The sequence below is a fragment of the Nylanderia fulva genome, unplaced genomic scaffold (genome assembly GCF_048542155.1).
Source record: "Nylanderia fulva isolate GAGA-0341 unplaced genomic scaffold, ASM4854215v1 Scaffold16, whole genome shotgun sequence".
Classification (NCBI taxonomy): Eukaryota; Metazoa; Arthropoda; class Insecta; order Hymenoptera; family Formicidae; genus Nylanderia; species Nylanderia fulva.
The window spans coordinates 3,688,562-3,701,731 of NW_028189835.1; the positions used below are offsets into that span (position 1 = coordinate 3,688,562).

A 13,170-nucleotide genomic window follows, 5' to 3' on the forward strand; every position below is an offset into this window, starting at 1 on the left:
TTGAATTATTAAATACTTTAATTGTTTATTTATGGAAATTTTTATTTAAAATTTACTTGAAATATTTAATAAACAGTTTTCTAAAACACGTGGCTCTGTAATATTTTTGCATTGTTAATGCAAATATTCCTACTTTTTCAAAAAGTTATGTTTTGTGGATCAATCTTGAAGTATTTAGCAGCTTTTAATAGGACATTTTCCTTGATTGCATAATGTGATAATTTCTTAGGCTTTTAATTCTCGTTGCATATTTTATCACGTTGCTAATAGCACGTGCCAATGGCGTGAGAAAATTTTACGAGACTATTTGTCCAGACAGTGTAATAATCGTCCGCGGTTTAATATTCCCATTGAGCGGTCGCTCACGGACATAAAATGATTTTTTGCCAAGTTAAAAGCTATTTTTCACCTAAAAGCGCAAACTATATATCATGTACGTAGATACTTTTATTTTTAATAAAAAATTTATTTTAAATGTCAATTTGCGCGCAAAAACTGCAAATGTACCAGTGAAAAGTATCTTTATATTTCTTCTATATAAAGATATATATATAAACGCAGTTTCTCGGAATGATAAAGGGACAAAATGATAATGCGAAGAAAAGTGAATTCAGCTCTTTCGAAGTCGCCTCTTGAAATACGAGAGCGACTATGATTCCGATATAGTGTTATGTTAACGTCGGATCCCGACACTAAAGGTACACTTACATCCGATGACGCTTGCATAATGCGAGCTGCACTTACACATATATACGATTTGTTCAATTAGATCGCGCGAGTTGTATCGTGCGCTAAATGAAACGAGATATATGTATGTGATCATCGATATTTATTGTACTTTTAATATAAAAAATGAATTTTTGTAAACTATTTTGTAATATATATTTTAATAATTTTTCAAAAATATTCTTACATGTTGACCTCAACTTGCGAATAAAAATGTCATTTTTCTCCTCGATAATTAAAAGATTGTGTTACTCATATTGGAAGTTATATAATATCGAATATTGCATGTACGAGTATGTGTACATATTTACGTCACTATAACATCCAAGATAGGTTTCTGTTTTTAGTTTATATCATTTTTCTATATAAATATTTTTATTAAATATAAATATACATTTTATACACCTACATATTATATATAGGAAATTGAGAAGAAAAAAAATATATAATATTTCAATATTATGTATGTTTTTTGAAGAACGAATGCATTTTTCTCTTCAAAATAATATCGACCAAGTATTTTACACGCATTTCATATACAATTTATAAATATTAAGATAGAAGAAGCGCTACCATAAAATTAATATCTTTTTAATTACCGAGAAGAAAAACACTGCAAATATTCGCAAATGAGAGACGCGTGACAAAAATGTCAATATTATTTTTCGCAAGACTGTAATAGACTATTCTACTTATCCATTATTTCGAGAAGGTCTTTAAATAACACGCGACACGCGTTTAACCTTCAATAAAACAGAGAGAAGTGAATTTTATCACGTTGGAAATCGGAATTTTCTAGGACGATTGTATCGTGTCGAGTGGCAGTGCGAGTCATCCTTGTTACTCGCGGCTCGTCGTGCACGATCAAAATGTAGCGAGAATTTACGAATTGGATAATCAGCAGCATCCTCATTAAAGCCCCCCCACTAAACGCCCCCGCCTTCCATTCTCTTTCGGATACGTGTATATATATATATATATATATATATAAGGCTGCACGTACGCGTCGGACGCGTCGCCCCCACCCACTTATCCGCTCTTATTCGACTTCGAGGGGGTATGGGAATTTTTATGAGAATTTTTCACTAATTCTGCACTTTTTTCCTAACAACTCACGCAACCGAACCGAGTTGTATGTATGAATAATTTTCATAAATTTTATATCTACAAACACGCAGATGCAGATGATAAACTTCGTTCTCTAAATAGTTGCGCGATAAGGAGACGTCAACAACATTTGTTGATAATTAATTTTGTATGTATCAGCGTTATTAAACGATAAACTTGAACATTTTATAGAGAAATAAGCGTGAAAGAGACATTAAGCAGATATTTATAGAAAAGAGTACGTGGCATATTTGAATAATCTAAAAACATTCTGCACTGCCATTGATATTTTTTTTAACATTTTTACGTTTTTCAAGAGGATGATGTTAGTTTTGTAAATATAAAAGGAATGTTGAGAAAATTTTTTCTTGAGGTATACACTTAAATTATATATACCTATCTGAGTTTTTTTTATCAGTTTCTCTTGCGCGTCTGATTGAAAACTATTACGAGAAGGATGTTTTAATCTTCTCAAATAATTTTTTTATTATACGTCAAAATAATCTTCAGTCATCGTGTTCACATAATCATAATTTTAACATTTTGCAATACAATGAAATACATTGTATTTTCGCGCTCGTATGTTAAATAAATATATATATATATATCTTCGACAGATCTTGAAAACATTTTCTGGATTTTTAGCATATTTATGCAATCACCATTTGTGCTGTACGCAACGTTTGAAATTGAAAAATCTTTTTGCTTGAATCTTTTCCACTGTTACTTTAAATGGAAAAGTACCGATGTCGCTCAAGAATATTACAGGCGTTTAAAGAAAAAAATCTATAAGTTGGAAACGTATCCCACACACTTAGGCAATTAGAACGTAAGCAACGCTGTGTAAATACGAGCGTGGGGTTTCAATTGGATAGTACAGAGAGATTATACCGTAATAACGACCATGTAATAACGCAACTTAAGCGGATAAATCGCGTATAATTAACCGGACCGATTTATTACACGTGTTATTTAACTTTCGGCGCTCCGTGAATCCATATATCGCCTGTCATGTCGTTTATCGGCGAGAGACCCGTTTATATACGCAGCCAATAATTGCCCGAAATGGATTCAATGTCACTCACATGCCAATATCTTCATCTGTATCGTATCTGTATCTCACGCACGTCAAATCATCTAATTTCAGAGCAGTGAGCTATTTATTGGCACAAAAGTCTTCGTCACACTCGTTAAGCTACGAATATTAATTTTGATACAGGAATAATACATGACGTAATTTGGTTCGCAAAGCACATAATTAAAAAAACAAAACAGGCGGTTCTTAATTGACAATACTTATGTATTGGAATATTCATTTATCGATATTTGATGTTGAAAATTCTTTTGTAAATTTACCAATCCCAAGTTTTTTTTAAAGCTGCTTTTTTTTCAATATAAATATTACTAAACTGATATATATAGGTTTTTTATGTAATATTAGGCATGCACACAAGAGCATGTACACAGAGAGAATTTTCTCTTAGAATTTACAAAATCATGGTAATTGTAAGACAATATGATATTGGAAGAATTATACAAGAGTTTCTCTGATTAATATTTACCAAAAATATTAATATGTACCTAGTAAAATTAAATCGAACATATTTTTTACCTCTTATTGTGATAGGTGTTAATATTTTAATCAGAGAAACCCTTGTAAAATTCTCCCAATATATTGTTCCACTATTACCAGGATTTTCAGGATAAATTCTGAGAAAATTCTCTCTGTGTACTCTCATCTCTACATCCCGTATATTTATATCTCAAATATATCAACTATTGCCGCGATCGTTCTATGAATATCCCATTATTTACGCGGCTATAATCTATACTTTCTACTCACTTTTTTCATAATAATTCCCAACACTATTGTCCGACAATCGAACGTTCGATCCTTGCTTACAACACGCTGCCATAGATGACAGACGGTAGGTAGGTAATGTTTTATGCAAATAGCCATTGTCTATCTTGACATTGACGCGATGGTAAGATTTGTTTTGCGCTTCTTATGTGGCCGTTCGTCGTTGCACACCCGTAACGCATCCGTGTCACGAATGCAACACTGATAAATTCCGGCTCTCGCGCGCGTGCTCGTAAAGATATGTCGTCTCATAAATATGAATTCGAATTCCGTGGCAAACGCCGTATGTTGAGTATGTGTTGGGCCAAGAGGAACTTCGAGGAAAGTTTTGTCACACCACGGGATATGTCCTTAACAATACTCAAATAACAAGAGACGTCGCCTATTTAAAGATATTGCTCAATGTACTAAAATATACAAATCTTTCTGCACACGCACATATCATTCAAACGCTAGCGTTCATTTTATTTGCATTGATATTTTACATTAAGTATGTAAATTGCTTTGTATCTTAATTGCGTTTTAATTGGCGTCTTAATGTCTCGTATATATGTTATTTTTCTCTCTTCGTATTATTTAAAACATAATCTTGTCATTAACGTATTTCTTAAGACAAAAATATTATTATTAGATATAAAATAGCTAATTGGGGATAAATTAAATTGATAAAAATATTAAGATTTATTTCAAGATTCTCGTTAATACTGATGTCTCTCGTTACGAAAACTTTACGATATTAAAATTTATCTCTCATATATATATTGTTTTTTTTATCTATTTTTTACGTATTACATGTATTTATTGTGTAACATTGTTATAAGCTTTAATGCTTCTTTAAAAAAATCTGTCGTCGGTCCCGAGAGTACGCGAGTCAACGTGTCTTTCCTATTTATTCCACAATCGACACCGGATGATCGAAGCTCGTTAAATTACGTGCTCCGACTTTCTGAAAGGTCCCGCCCTGCGTACGTCCTTATCTTTTTGTCTCGTGCCTCTGTGCATTAATCGACATCACCACATATACAATATCTCCAAGTCAAACAGAGAAAATTTACATAAATTTTTATGCGAGGCATTTGAGAGAATAAACAAATAAAACCTCTCTCTCTCTCTCTCTCTCTCTCTCTCTCTGAATTTTTTTCCTATAATATTCAATCTTTTATAAATATTCTCTCTTTACACGTATATTAATTTAAACAAATACATGTGAAAAATTCATCTCGAAATTACGTGATTTGAAATCTCTCGCACAAATTTTTTCTTCCGTTATAATGACTCCCACGCCGACTTTATGATTGTTGTCATCCTAGCCAGTTCGTCAAATTCAATCAATAAATACTCCGAGAGATCTTCGAAGAGGGGTGGGACGGTGAGAAGGGATTGAAAAAATAAAGTTGTGACGTGCGAGTTCAATGTTCAAATCTGAATTCGTTTGGCGTTGTCAGGGAAAAAGAGAGTCGAATGAGGCAGAGGGATGTAGAAAGGAGAGATACTTTGCCAGCGTGAAACCTTGCACCTGTATTGGAAATATACGTAAGATGGTGAATGGGAGACTTCTTTCGATAAAAGAGCGAAGGAAGAACGAGAAAAGTCACCGGCTAGTCGATATACATTAGGCGCCACAAATGATTTATTTCGTGTATCTTTCTCCGAACGCGTATATCTTTATAAATAGACCGCCCGAGGTAAAATTCCACTTGCGAAAGACAGCATTTAATATCTTTATCTCTCTTCTCGTTAATCTATTATAAATGTATTGTATATAAAATATATAATAAACATGTATATACACAGAGAGAATTTTCTCTTAAAATTCACTCTGAAAATCATGGTAACCACAATAAGATATAAAATATGTTTGATTAATTTTATTACGTACGTATTAATATTTTTAAATATTCAGAGAAATTCTTATTAAATTATTTTATAAAATTCTTCCAATACCATATACTGTTCTATAATTATCTTGATTTTCAGGGTAAATTCTAAGAGAAAATTCTCTGCGCACGTGTATAATATGAAATAATTTTTTTTTTTTTCAATCGATTATTCAATTCAATTTTAAACAATGCAACGCAGTTTCTCTCTCTCATATACAAAAGAAATCGCTAGCTGTCAAATGATTTCTTCGCGCGCGTGTTAACTCCATCATTTTTTCTTACTTTTTTTATATAAATATTTAAATAGAAGAGAAGCATTTATGACACTTTTATGGTATACATAGTAAAATTTATTACGTACGTATTAATATTTTTTATTGTGGTAAATATTCCGAGAAATTCTTATTAAACTACTTTATAAAATTCTTCCAATACCATATATTGTTCTGCGATTACTATGATTTTCAAGATAAATTCTAATTGTAAGAATTCTAATAATAAGAGAAAATTCTCTCCGTGTATAATATGAAATAATTCATATTTTCAATTAAATTTTAAACAATGCATCGCAGGTTTCTTTTCATATATATATAAAAGAAATTGGTAGCTGTCAAATGAGTTCTCCGCGCGCGTGTTAACTCCATCATTTTTTATGACTTTTTTATATAAATATCTAAATAGAAATGTCCAATTTTCGCCGCGGAGAAGCATTTATGACACTTTTGTACATAGTAAAATTTATTACGTACGTATTAATATTTTTTATTGTGGTAAATACTCCGAGAAATTCTTATATTGAATTATTTTATAAAATTCTTCCAATACCATATATTGTCCTGCGATTACCATGATTTTCAAGATAAATTCTAATTGTAAGAGAAAATTCTCTCCGTGTATAATATGAAATAATTCATATTTTCAATTAAATTTTAAACAATGCATCGCAGGTTTCTCTTCGTATATATATATATAAAAGAAATTATCAGCTGTCAAATGAGTTCTCCGCGCGCGTGTTAACTCCATCATTTTTTATGACTTTTTTATATAAATATCTAAATAGAAATGTCCAATTTTCGCCGCGGAGAAGCATTTATGACACTTAGTGTACATCGCGCGAAATGCGTAACCGCAGCTGTGCGTGCGGTCGAGCTTCTCTCCTTCTCTCGCTACGTCTTCGTGCCATCGGCTTCTTCCCTCTTTCTCTCTTCGCTTTGGTTATACCTACCTACCAACCGAGAGACCAGACGCAGATACGGTTCTCACGTCCTCGATCGTCGGCGATGGCGATTTTCAGTTTGAAACAAACCCTCCCTTTCTGGATGGACCGACCGAACGTCGACTGCCTGGCCTTTCTTTTGTAACAGATGCTGCGGTCCTCAAAGGCAATCTTGAGAACGACCGGTCGGTCCTTTCGACGAAAATGTCTCGAGAGATTTCCACCGCGTTTTTCCCCGAATATAAATTCCTGTCAAATGCTTCGGTATTCAACGAACACACAGAAAAATATATACTACCTGCAAATAAATATTATTCTATATATATATTTATAGATCTTAGCAAGTTTAGTACTTCAAACAAGAGTATTCAATTGATACAAAAATTCGGTATTCTTATCATATAGAATCTATGGAAGCTTTGCTTTAATGAAGTTTTATAATGTTCTTGAAAAAAGAATAGATTCTTCTTTTGAATACAAGATGCTGAGCTTTTTTAATACTTATGGCAAGAATATTTTAAAACTATTATTGAGAAAATATTCTTTGTCAAAGAAAACTATTCCTTAAACAAAGTAAAATAAAATAAGTAATTTGTTTTCTTGGATGTAGAATGATATTTTTCTGTGTGAAAAGACGGAATTTATATATAGAATTATTTATTCATTTTATGTTATATTTGCTGCAAAATGTATTTGTATATTCTTTATCATTTTTCACGCATGAATGCATGTTTCCTATCATCTCAAAAATGTCTCGAGAGGTTTTCACCGCGTTTTTCCCCGAATATAAATTTCTGTCGAATGCTTTGTATGCTGCGAGGAAACGGAATTTATTTATTTAAAATTATTTATTCATTTCATATTATATTTGCTGCGAAATATATTTGTAAATTCTTTATCATTTTTCACACCTGAGTGGATGTTTCTATACCATCGTACACTGTTTTTTTTTTATTTACGAGAAAAGAACCTATTTATACGATAAATCATGAAGAGTCTCAAGAAAAGACTCGATTATAAACTTTATTATGCCTTCTCTCTCTTATCTTTCTATTTTTACGTGAATTTAAACGGTTAAATACCAATTGAACCAATAAACGCGCTGTCTTGAGCGCGAAGAGCGAATGATAAAAATATAATAACGATTTAAACGAGATTCTCGTCTGTTTCTCTCGTTCGATATTGTCCGTTGTTTGTACGAATCGATGTTGACCTCACGATTGAAATGGCTTTCGTTTTATCTTTTCTCCGACAACAACCGATACAACGTGTATATTGATCTTGTTGTTGTCGAGAGAAAATCCGATAGCTTCTCGCAAAATAATGTCATTAATTGAGAACGTCAATGGCACTTAACGCGATTCAATTGCATAAAAAAAAGACAGCGCATAGACATAATTCAGACTATCCCCTAAATATTCTCCGTGAACTTTTGATTGCAAAATTAGAAAAGTTATCTGATTATCAGGTTCTATTTCTATATATATTTCTGTCATATATTGAGTCGGATTAATTGGATCGGAAAAAGTTTTATTTACTCTTTATTTTTTTTATCTCTCTTCAAAGAATTACTCGAGATCGCGCAAATTTAATTATAATATTAATATAATATGGATTATTATTATTTAATATAACATGAATTATTATATTTAATATAATATGAATTATTATATTTACTATAATATAGATTATTTTTTTCTACATTGATAAATATCTGTTTTATGAATTTAATATAAAAAAGACGTCTCTCGCTTTACGTCGCACTGTCTCGAAACGGCGCTTAGTTTATAATTGAACTGGTGGGACTCGCGAGATGGTTGTGTATCGAGCGAGATTAAAGATAATATCGTGAAAAAATAAAAAGCGCTGCCATTGATGCGTCGCATGAATAAGAGTGAATGAGGACCGACTCGAGTACGGGTGTCTACCTCTATCGGCCTGCGTTTACCGGATGACGTCATCTCGACTTCGATGAATTACCGATAGGTAGAGCCACGTGGGATACAATTCGCGCGATTTAACTGCCGTGGATAAAGTAGGATACTTCTCGGGTGCGACGAAAGTTTTGGGTCGATTATTCCTCAGAGTGTCGTAAACAAGTTATCGTTTTTGTAGCAATAATTTTAATATTTTAATATTTTTCGCCAAACAGACGATTATAAAAGTCAATTTCACGAAGTGCAGTTAAACGAACCGCCATGCGCCAGTTAAACTTTTAGCAGGGTGACCAATGACGTGAAAATTCACGGCACGAATGCTTTGTTTTGGCTACTCTGTCTTTAACCGCCGGTTCATCTGGAAGACTTGTTGAATTTGGCTCCGAAGTTTTATCGGGTTTACGATATAAATTAAGCAGTGAACAGTGTTTTTGGTGTCGTTTTTCGATACGTTATCGCGATATTCGCGGGAACGCTGACAAAACTGACGAATCGAAGCTCTCTTGTGTCGTTCTCGCGATTGTGTCGGAAAGATGATTTTGATTTATGAACGCAAGTGCCATCTTCCGTGCGTGACTCGGGAGAAGCAACATCCGCGCGCGTCCACGGAAAGGTTAAAGGAGGGAGAGCGATAGCAGAGAAGGACAGTGGATGGCAACAGGTTGTGACGTCACGAGGCGCCACGCGACTCCCGGCTTCATTCACGAGAAGCCGGGAGAGCGAAAGAGGGTGGACCAGGAACTCGTAATCGAGGCGAGATGCCTCCTTGCCTTTCCTGTTTTCTCACGTGATTCGACAAGCTGGTTTATCTCGATCGACTCTCGACGGCAACGATCTGGTATCGGCAATTATTGGCTCGTAACGGTTCCGAGTCGAAGCAGCGAGGTTACCGAAATGGCTTCCCGAATTGATAAATCGGCGTTAGATTCAAGGTAAAGGTTATATTAGATATTTGACTCGATGTCAGACTCGTATTTTGTCTGATGGATAATCGAAACTCTCGTAGAGTTGAAGTTGCAACCATGACTACTTTGAAACTCGAAACGGGAAATTTATATTTGTCGTGGATGGAAAGTATTTCATTTGAATACTTTATATTATTTCCTATGTGAAATGTTGCGAATTTAAAAGCATATTATATATGTATATTGACGATACTGATGAGTCAATTTCTCTCTCATACATTTGATTGACTCTGTATTTATCTTTTGACACTATTATTTGTATTCTCTTTAAATGAGAATATAAGACATAATTTTGTTTATATATAATGTGTATATAAAATTAATGTTTATGCATATATTTTTCTCTTAGGATTTACTCTGAAAATCATAGTAATCGGGACAATATGATATTGAAAGAATTTTATAAAACTTTCTGATAAAAACATTTATACCACAATAAAAATATTAATATCTACCACAATAAGATATAAAATATATTCGATTAATTTTGTACGTATTAATATTTTTACTGTGGTAAATATTAATCAGAGAAACTCATAAAATTCTTACAATACCATACTGTCTCACGATTACCATGATTTTCAGGGTAAATTCTAAGAGCAAATTCTGTGTGTATAAATATTTGATTTTTAAAATGCTGATCATTTGTGTTAATATACATATTTCTATGAACGCAATTTTTCTCTTAAAATTTACCCTCAAAATCATAGTAATCGTGGGACAATGTGATATTGGAAGAATTTTATTAGAGTTTTTCTAATTAATATTTACCACAATAAAATATTATCTACCATAATAAAATATAAAATATGTTCGATTAATTTTATTAAGTACATATTAATATTTTTATTGTGGTAAATATTAATCAGAAAAACTCATAAAATTCTTCCAGTATTATATTGTCCCACGATTATTATGATTTTCAGAGTAAATTCTAAGAGAAAATTCTTTTCGTGTAGAAATATTTGATTTTTAAAATGCTGACCATTTGTGTTAATATACATGTTTCTATGAACGCAATTTTTCTCTTAAAATTTGCCCTCAAAATCATAGTAATCGTGGGACAATGTGATATTGGAAGAATTTTATTAGAGTTTCTCTAATTAATATTTACCACAATAAAATATTATCTACCATAATAAAATATAATATATGTTCGATTAATTTTATTAAGTACATATTAATATTTTTATTGTGGTAAATATTAATCAGAAAAACTCTTATAAAATTCTTCCAGTATTATATTGTCCCACGATTATTATGATTTTCAGAGTAAATTCTAAGAGAAAATTCTTTTCGTGTAGAAATATTTGATTTTTAAAATGCTGACCATTTGTGTTAATATACATGTTTCTATGAACGCAATTTTTCTCTTAAAATTTACCTTCAAAATCAGTAATCGTGAAATAATGTGGTATTGAAAGAATTTTATAAGTTTCTCTGGTTAATATTTATACCTCACAATAAAATATAAAATACGTTGGATTAATTTTCCTATCTGCATATTAATATTTTTATTATGCTATAAATATTCATCAAAGAAACTTATAAAATTCCTCCAATACCATATTGTCTCACGATTATCATAATTTTCGGAGTAAATTCTAAGGGAAAATTTCCTCCGTGTACAAAAATATTTTACAAAAAACTGCCCATATGTATCAATACATCTCTCTTGACGTAATTATGAATATGTCTTTTGTAAATTCATACAATTCGATATTTATTAAAAATCGAATTTTTAAACACGTTCCATTTTTTTTTCTTGTTCAACCGACATCGATTCTCGTTCGATTCGGGGTTCTTCACCCCGCGACATTGCAACGTTCGAAATTCAGTTCTCATTGGCTCTGTTCTCTCGTCGTCCACATCGCCCTCGTCTCTTTCGCTGCAGCAAGACGGCGAGCAGAAGGATGAAAGACGACGGCGAGGCAAGGTGAGCGCGTACCCCACCACGGAGGCGAGTAGCCACGCGAGTTCATTCATGAGATCGTGGGAACGTGCCTCACGGTGGGTCCGTTCTACCCCACCGTTCTTTCCCCATCCCCTCCCCCTCGCACCCCTCGCCGTTCTCCTGGCACATGTTAGCCGGTCGGTTTATCTTTTCTTGTCCGGTCTCTCTCGGTCTCTCTCGTGTACGCGACGTCTCTCTCTCTCTCTCTCTCGCTCCTTCGGGTCTCTCTAGCACCTGTTTCTACCTCCTCTTCTTCCGCTCCCGCAATTCCTCACTCTAGGCCTCAGCTCTCTCTCTCTCTCTCTCTTCTTTTACTCTCTTTTCCCTAATCGTTCCTCCTTCTTGTTGTACCGCATGCACTCATTTCTCTGTACTTAACTTCCCTCTCGCTTCTCCTTCCGCTCTTCCCCATCTCGCCCTCTTACACACTTCTCTCTCTCTCTCTTTTTTTCTTCATCAGGGTCCTCTCGTTCCCTCTCTCCCTGTAATTCCACCGTATACTTGTTTATCCGTCTATCTTCATGATCCTATTCCATCCCGTAATTTCTCCGTCCGGCGATTCTCTGTTTTGTTGTCAAAATTCCACGTAGCTTTCTCTCACTTCGTGATCAACATCATGTGCGCCAACCTCCGTGTCTCTCTCGCTTATTTTTTTTTTTTTATTCCGGTTCAATGTATTTTTTTTCCGCGATCGGGTACTCTCCTCCTTCTTTCTCTCTCGTACCATCTTTACGTAGCAGTTCTTCCCTTTCTTCGCCATCTGCTCGTCTCCCTGCAGGTCTGTTCCTCACGTTGCTTCGTTTTACCTGCTCGCGGCCACTCTCTCTCTCTCTCTCTTTTCTCTTTCCCCGACCCTTTCCCGGGATCTACGTTCGGTACAGTGGCTGCTACAAGCTCTGCTGTCATTTTATCGGTGAAAAATACCGAAAGAGCGATGTTTGTCCGGAGATGGAGGAACATTGGTCAACGCGAACCTCCGAAAATGTTTTTGTAGATGTAAATCTCCCGATAACACCACATGTTTTGCCCGAGATCTCTTGGATTATACAGGGTGTCCGGTAACTGACGGACGGTAACGATTACAAATGGATTCTTTGGTCAATTTGGGAACGATTTTTCCTCAGCGAAAAAGGTCATCATTTTTTACAACTTTTCCAATATTTGTCATTATGTATATCTTTATAACTAAGCCTCAAATTAAAATTTTATTATAGTAAACTCAACTTGAAATTAACTGAAGAATGTAATTATGTTAGACTTTTAACTCGAAAATTATTGACTTCTCAACATTTTTGCTAAGGAAAAATCGTCTCCAAATTGGCCAGAGAATCCGTCCTTAATCATTGGTCCGTTAGTTACCGGACACCCTGTATATATAAGGAAATGAAATATGAAGAAAATTTATAAACCCTCGTAACATGTAACGTTAATGTTTTTCACGTTTAAAACGATCGTGTTTATTTTGTCAGAAAACTGTAAATCAAATGCATAGAAACATAGGCGGGTAAATCGAATCAGATTGTG

At 33.8% G+C, this 13,170-nt stretch overlaps 1 protein-coding gene across 4 annotated transcripts in view; it reads left to right on the plus strand.

The window, feature by feature from the left end:
- The window catches only part of pnt (ETS transcription factor pointed), a 114,253-nt gene that overhangs the window by 15,531 nt on the left and 85,552 nt on the right, over positions 1 to 13,170 (plus strand). Inside the window, exon 1 of one of the 4 annotated variants that reach the window (XM_029315087.2) lies at positions 9,411 to 9,659. The exons of the other annotated variants lie outside the window; for them this stretch is intronic. The gene's annotated coding sequence lies outside the window, so the exon portion shown is untranslated. Of the gene's footprint in view, positions 1 to 9,410; positions 9,660 to 13,170 lie in introns of those variants that run through there. 4 annotated transcript variants of the gene reach the window in all.